Source organism: Camelus ferus, chromosome 11, assembly GCF_009834535.1.
Source record: "Camelus ferus isolate YT-003-E chromosome 11, BCGSAC_Cfer_1.0, whole genome shotgun sequence".
Classification (NCBI taxonomy): Eukaryota; Metazoa; Chordata; class Mammalia; order Artiodactyla; family Camelidae; genus Camelus; species Camelus ferus.
Genome location: NC_045706.1, coordinates 74,329,754 through 74,336,827, shown reverse-complemented (window position 1 = coordinate 74,336,827; position 7,074 = coordinate 74,329,754). Strand labels below are relative to the sequence as shown.

Genomic DNA, 7,074 nt, shown 5'->3' with positions numbered 1-7,074 from the left:
TTGCCTGTCCGCTCACGAGAGGACGGGAGCGGCAGCGACCAGCACCGTCTTAGTGCTGGGAAAACAGCTCCGACCCGCGCAGGCCTCGGGCCGCTCTGGGAACCGCCGCGCGTAGATGTGGTCATTAGCTTGGAAGTCCCTGTGTTAGCCACCAGCAAGTGAGCGTCTGCCGTGGTCTCATTTTCCAGTTTTGGGTTTTGCCTTCTACTTGCATAACTAAATGGCCAATTCAGGTGTTAGCCAGAGGGCCAAGAATCCGTCTTCCCCACGCTCACGGGCAGTTCTTCATGGCTTACCAAACAGGAAGCGACCAGCGGTTTTGGATACACGGGCTCATTTTGGTCTCCCTAACATGCAGGAGTCAGCGGGGGTTGGGGGTGGGGTATAACTCGGCGGCAGAGCGCATGCTCGGCGTGCTCATGGTCCTGGGTTCGATCCCCAGGACCTCGGTTAAAGGGAAAACCAACAGCAGCAACAAAAAGTCACAGGGTCGTTTCGGTTATGGCTCAGATAAGTGATGTCTGTGCTTCCCTCTCCCAGGCTTCTCTGCACGGAGGGCGCTTCCCTCCCGAGCTCACAGCACAAGAGAAGGATGCGGAGCGGGGAAGATGCGTGACCTCCACGTCTGGCTTTTGCTCCAGGCTGCGCAGCATACCTGTTCTGCAGGCATGACGGAAGACGTGGTGGATGACGTCCCAATTTACCCCTGCAATCTTCCGCAGCTCCCAGGATCAAACCTAAGACACTCAGTCAACTGTTGTCAACAGTCAGCCCCACGTAAGTGTGAGAAGGTTCACAGGCAGCCCCGGGGAGGGAGTTCTGTGTCACCGTCCCTAAGTGCCTCCGGGGTTCGTTCTGATGTGTCAGGAGCATTGTGGGCAAACTGCAGGAAAAGCCAGACAAGGCCTCCATCAAAATCCAAGATGCAAGCAGGGTACAGCTCAGCGGCAGAGCGCATGCCGAGCACGCGGGGGATCCTGGGTTCCGTCCCCAGTACCCCCACTGAAAAAACAATAAATACACAAAACATAAACCTGATACCACCCCACCCCCACCCCCCGCAAAAGTCCAAGATCTGTGCCAGTGGTTTTCGGAAGAAGCGCCGGGGTTTGCAGGTGAGGGGCAGAGTCTCCCCGGTGCCTTTTCAAACTCTCCCTGCTGGTTTCTTCCCCCAGCCTCCTAACGGCGGACCATTCCACGCCCCCATCCCGGGTTGCGAATCACTGATCTGGGTTGTTGGGAAAGAGCTTTATTAAATTTAAATTTAGCATGCGAGGCTGTGAATAACCCGATCTCTGTCTCTGAGAAACAACTGTTTACTATTCTAACATTCCAGAAACCGGGCAACCGGCGAAGGGAGGATGGCCAAGCTGAGCGCACGGAGCTCCTGCGCAGCTGCTCCGGAGGGGACCCCCGCCCGGCGCGCTCCCAGCTGCCCCGCTCGGTGTCCAGGTTAGGAGGGGTCCGCCACCGAGGACTCCTCAGGAGCCCGAAAGGGCAGCCGGGGCCTATTTTTGACCGTCCTGAGGATTATTAAGAAAGGAAATTCCATAAAGCCCATGTAGCTCTCAGAAAGGATTTCGTCCCACTGCTTTATTCGTCTTTCTGATGCTATTTCTGGGTGGTTCCCCCCCTCCCCACTTACGTTTATGGACCTGGAACAGAACCGCGATAAAATGAAAGTGATTGTCCTAGAGAGAGATTCCTGGGTGGGGACGCGGTAGGACGGCAGCCTGAAGCTGCAGCAGGAGTCGCGGGGGCGCTGAAGCCCTGGGTGCCCTTGTGGGGGAGGATTTTTTTTTCCACTGTCACTTACTCTAGGGAGAAGGTGACGCGGGTTACAGCTACCTACATACTGGGGCTGAATTTGTCCCTGAACACGAGAAACTGCCTTGCTCTCACATTCTTTTTGAGACATTTGCTGCGGGCAAATGTTTAGACCCTCTTCTTCTAAATCACACGCATGGACATGACACTCGGAGTGGGAGTGGGAGTGGGCGCCCTGGACTGCAGAAGCAACAAACATCCCCGGTGTCCCCACAAGTGACATTACAGACATGCCCCATGATCCTCACAGCTAAAATGAGACTGCAGACGTGGAGGGAATGGAAAATGATGACGCAGGGCACCTGAACAGTGCGGTAACCTCAGATGATGTTGTCGGCCAAGACTATATGAGCTGAATGGATGGGAGCGGAGTGCCTGTGACCACATCGTGGACCGGGAATGTGATGACGTCGCGTGTTCTTCCCTGCTTGGAGTGGCCCACCAGCCTGCTTGTGGACTAGAAAACAGAGCTTGTAGACGTCATCAGTATTTGAGGTTGGAAATGTGCCCCAGAAGAGGATAGAGTTTATGCACTTAAAGGGTATGTTTTAGCAAAATTTACCCCAATCCAACTCTTCTGTGGTCATCTTTAACACTTTTGTTCAGCAGACAACAAATACCTATTCAGTCCTTCCATGGTCACGGCACTGTGCTAAAATCAGACAAATAAACAAAGAGAAGACAGACTTGGAACCTGCCCTGAAAAGGATTACAAGCCAGCAGGAGAGGAATATACGTAGAGTTGTCCCATGTGCCCACATATAAATATGTCTTCCCACATCTTACGGTGGTCCAGTACCTTTCCTTAAGTACATTCTACATAAATAAATGAATCGGAGACAGGAAAGCAAGGCTATTTTTATGGGTGATGCACAGAAATATGCTCCTGGAAAATTTTCTCCCCTAGAATTCTAGAAGCCAGAGTGAGATTTCAGAACCTTCTTTTAAACAGCCATTAGTTGCTGGTAGCACAAAACTGACGGTAAGATATAATGCTCAAAAAAATAAACAAACCCTATACAAATAGCTAATGTATACTCCTTACAGAACTGAATGAACGAGGTCTTTATCAGATGACTTTGTAAGCGCACAGGCCCCTCTGACTCCGCAGCAATTTCTGCAGGGACCCAGGGGGAGGAGGCTGCAGCTCACTGTCCAGCCACTTGGGGGGCTCTGTAGCTAAATGGAGATTTTTCCACATCATTCTCCGGGAGGAATAGATCTTTTAGGACCTTGTGCACTGGGGAAATGAGCCTGAAAAGTGCGTCACAGCCTGCGTGCTGGCGAGCATCAGGTATTGTCCTTGTCTCCTGCATAAAATCCCCCTGAACCCTTCGTGTCTTGAAAGAAGCACCACCATTTGTTTGTTCGTGATGTTGCAAATCTGGGCAGGGCCTGGTAGGGGGGAGACTTGGCTTCACTCCGTGAGGTACTGGCTGAGGTCACACGTGCAGCTGTGTTCAGCTGCGACTTCCCCAGGGCTGGGACGAGGAAGATGGCTTCCTGAACAGGGTGCAGGGAGCCCTACAGGGGGCTGCTGGACCTTTGCTCTCCGTGTGGCCTCTTAGAATTTAGTGGGCTATCCCAAATTCCTTTTTCAGACACCTGGATCCCCAGAGGGTGAAAGCAGAAGCTACAATCCTTTAACGTCCTGAGACAGGAAGTCCTAGAATGTCACATGCGCCACATCTGCCTGTATTCTGATAAAAGAGATTTTCATATCTTGCAGTCTGGGGAAGTCATTCTGGCTTATCCATGAGTCACCTTGAATTTGATGCTAACTAAAATAGCCTGTTTGCGGCCTGTCAAACAGACGTTGTACATCTGCCTCAATTATTTAAGAAAAGGGCACATAGACCAGAAGTAAAGGATGTCCATGTTAGAGATTAAATGCCCCTCTTCCTGGATGCCAGCACTGGTCCTCCTTTGATGACAAGACCACCTTCCCAGGTGCCAAAGCCACACTGACTCAACCGGGTATGTGCTGGTCTGTTTTTTGTTTTGTTTTGTTTTGTTTTGTTTTGTTTGAAGAAATGTACCCCTGACTTGTTTAATATCCTTTGTTCTGACAAGACATAAAACCACTGGAAGTCCTGCTTCTCCTGAGCAATTTCACAGAGTAGCCTGGGAAGCAGGCTTCCGGGCTCGTCCTCGGTTTGGCTCACGTAAAGCTCTTTTCTCTGCTTACTGGTTGTTTATTGATTATTTTCATCAACAGTTCAAAGGCACTAGAGATGCTGAAAATAAGACACGATTTTATTTTCCAACCCAAGAGGTTGAGAAATGTATCTTCTAACTTCTGCTTGAAGACAGGATAGATCCTTTTTTTTTTTAATGGTTAAAATAATCAATGTTATTTATTTATCTTTTTACCACCATAAAAAAATGATACATCTTCTGCCTGTTTCTCTTGGAAACTTATAGCCATGTTGTGAGGAAGCCCAGACCAGGCTTGGTGAGGAGGCCCCGTGGAGATGCTCCAGGTGTGGGTCCAGACCTGCTGAGCTCCCAGCCGCCAGCCAGCACCCACCACTGGGCTGTGGGTAAGACACCAACAATGCACCCCCACCTTCCAGGCTCCCCAGCTGAGGCCCCAATGTCCGTTTCAAGCCCTGACCCACAGAATCCAAAAAGAGTGTTTTCCGCCACTAAGCTTGGCAGGGGTTTGTTTCCAGCAACAGCAGCTGGAGCAGGTGTCTTAGAGATCATCAGTTTCCAGGAGTGTCTCCCCTCCTTCTGGCAACCATTCCTTCTTCAGCTAATCTCTTTCTTCTTCTCCTCCTCCCACTTAAAATAAGTCAATGGGTACTTTCCTCCTTCTGCTGGAAAATCTCCTTGGCAGGCCCCACAAGGACACAGCCAAGGCCATGAGGTACATGTCGAAGCTTGGTCCCCTCAGCCCTTCTGTGGACTTAATTCTTTTCTAACTGGAAGTTTGTACCTTTTGACTCTGTAGCCAGGCCTAATGGTTCAAACAATGATTATGTATTATTTCTCACAGTTCTATGGGTTGGATGGGCAATTCTCATGCTCTACAAATTGTTGGCCAAGGCTCACTCGTGTGTCCTCGTTCAGCTGCGCCTTGCTGGAAGAAAGGCTGGGCCCCTGGCCTGACCATCAGTGGGACACCTGGCTTCCCCTCCACGTGGCCTCTCTCTCCAGGTGGCATTTCATCCACCAGGGCCTCTCCTCTCTATCCCAGAACGGCCTGGACTGCCTCACAGCATGCCCTCTGGGTTGTAAGAAGGCAGAGTGAAAACTACCAGGCGCAACATCACTGCTTTTTCAATCTGCAGGTCAGAGCTGGTCCCAAGGCCAACCCTGATTCAAGGAGAGGAAAAACAGGCCCCACCTCCTGATGGGCAGAGCAGGCGCAGACGGGAGATACTATCAGTGGTCGTATGGATGGGATGGATGGGACAAATGACCCCATCAGGTCCAGCTTCCTTCTCCATCCCCACTGACCTCCCTGCTGGGACCTTGCAGAGATGCTCACCTCGTCAGGACTCGGGAGCTCACCTGAGTCCCTTTGGATGCGTGTTCAGCCCTGACTTCGGCCCCTGCTTCACGTCAGTGGGTTTATCCACTCTTCAGAAAACCCAAAGCTTGAACTCTATAGCAAGTGTGGTAAGCAACCCTCTTTCTTGCTCTTGTTGAGGTAAAATGACTATTGTTATTAATCACTAATGTCTATTAAGCCCATTTTCTGTGTCAAGCAAAAACCTTGAGGGCCTTGCATTATCTCTGTTTTGTAAACGAGGAAGCCATGATCCAGCCCACTTAGGTGGTCCAAGGGAGTAGATGGCAGACAAGAATCGGAGCCCCGGTGGGGGAGGGTACAGCTCAGTGGTGGAGCGTGTGCTTAGCATGCACGAGGTCCTGGGTTCAGTCCCCAGTGCCTCCATTAAATAAACAAACAAACAACCCCAATTACTGCTCCCTTCACAAAAAGAAGAGTCAGAGCCCAGGTTGTGTGGGGTAACAGCTGTCGCACCACTCCTAAGCTCTGCTCACTCCTTCCGGGTTGCGTTTGCCCGACTCTTGCCAGCTCTCCTTCCCTGAATTAGGTTCTGATCCCTCACCCCCTGCTCTGTGCTGAGCTGCTTCCTATTGTTGGCCCTATGTCTTCTTTCTTTTAAAAAAATTAAATATGTATTCTATTGAAGTATATACCATCCAAACAGAAGAGAGTACAGCGTATAGCTTGGTGACTTTTTTTTTTTTTTTTTTTTACAAACTGTACTTACTGCCCAAATCAAGAAATAGAACATTACCCCAGAAATCCTGCTGCCGCCTCCCAGTTAACAGCTGTCCCTGCTTGGCCAAGAGAACCACTGCAAATCCTTTCCTTTGTGACAGGTTAGTTTTGAACATTTTGTTCATGGACATAGGATCATGTTCTAGGCGTTCTCTTGTTTCTGGCTCCATGTTGCTGCACATTGTGAGCGTCGGTCTGGGGTGCCCGTGAGCGCCGGCTGCTTTCTTCTCGTTGCTGGATGCTGTTCCATCGCGTGACGTTTCCACAGTCAGTACCGTTCTTCTGCAGATAAACCCCTAGAGTATTTCCATGTTAAGTCGTTAGAAATAATGCTGCTGTGGACCTTCTTGGACTTGCCTTTTGGTGCACAGATGCATGCATTTCTATTGAGTTTATACCTGGAAGGCATAGTGATTATGAAACAACAGTTTTACAAAGCGTTTGTGCCACTTGTCGCCTCCACCATCAGTATAAGAGAATTTCAAATGTTCCACATTCTTACCAACACCTGGGGTTTTCCAGGCTTTTTATTTATTTATCTATTTTAATTGTATTTTTGATTTGGGTATAATTGACATAAAACATTATGTTAGTTTCAGGAGCACAACCTAATGATTCGATATTTATATATATTATAAAGTGATCACCACAGTAAATTTAGTTGAAGACATCACCATACATAGTTAATACATTTTTTTTTCTTGTGATGAGAACTTTTAAGACACATCTTTTGGCGACTTTCAAATATGCAACACAGTATTACTAACTGTAGTCACCATGCTGCACATCACGTCCCCAGGACTTACTTATCTTATAACTGGAAGTTTGTACCTTTTGACGCAGGTCACCCATTCCCCCTCCACCACTTCTGGTCATCACTAATCTGTCCTCTGTATCCGTGAGTTGTTTTGCTTTGTTATTTTACATTCCACGTATAAGTGAGGTCATACAGTACTTGCTTTTCTTTGTTTTACTCATTTCACTTAGCA

The 7,074-nt window shown here is 49.1% G+C and overlaps 1 long non-coding RNA gene across 1 annotated transcript; it reads left to right on the top strand.

Moving 5' to 3' along the window:
* Positions 1-657: 657 nt before the first annotated feature.
* Positions 658-5,462, top strand: LOC116667300. The gene is made up of 5 exons (XR_004324165.1): positions 658-777; positions 1,337-2,368; positions 3,429-3,804; positions 4,252-4,370; positions 5,124-5,462. It is a non-coding gene; the product is annotated as an uncharacterized LOC116667300 (long non-coding RNA).
* The last annotated feature ends 1,612 nt before the right edge of the window (positions 5,463-7,074 follow it).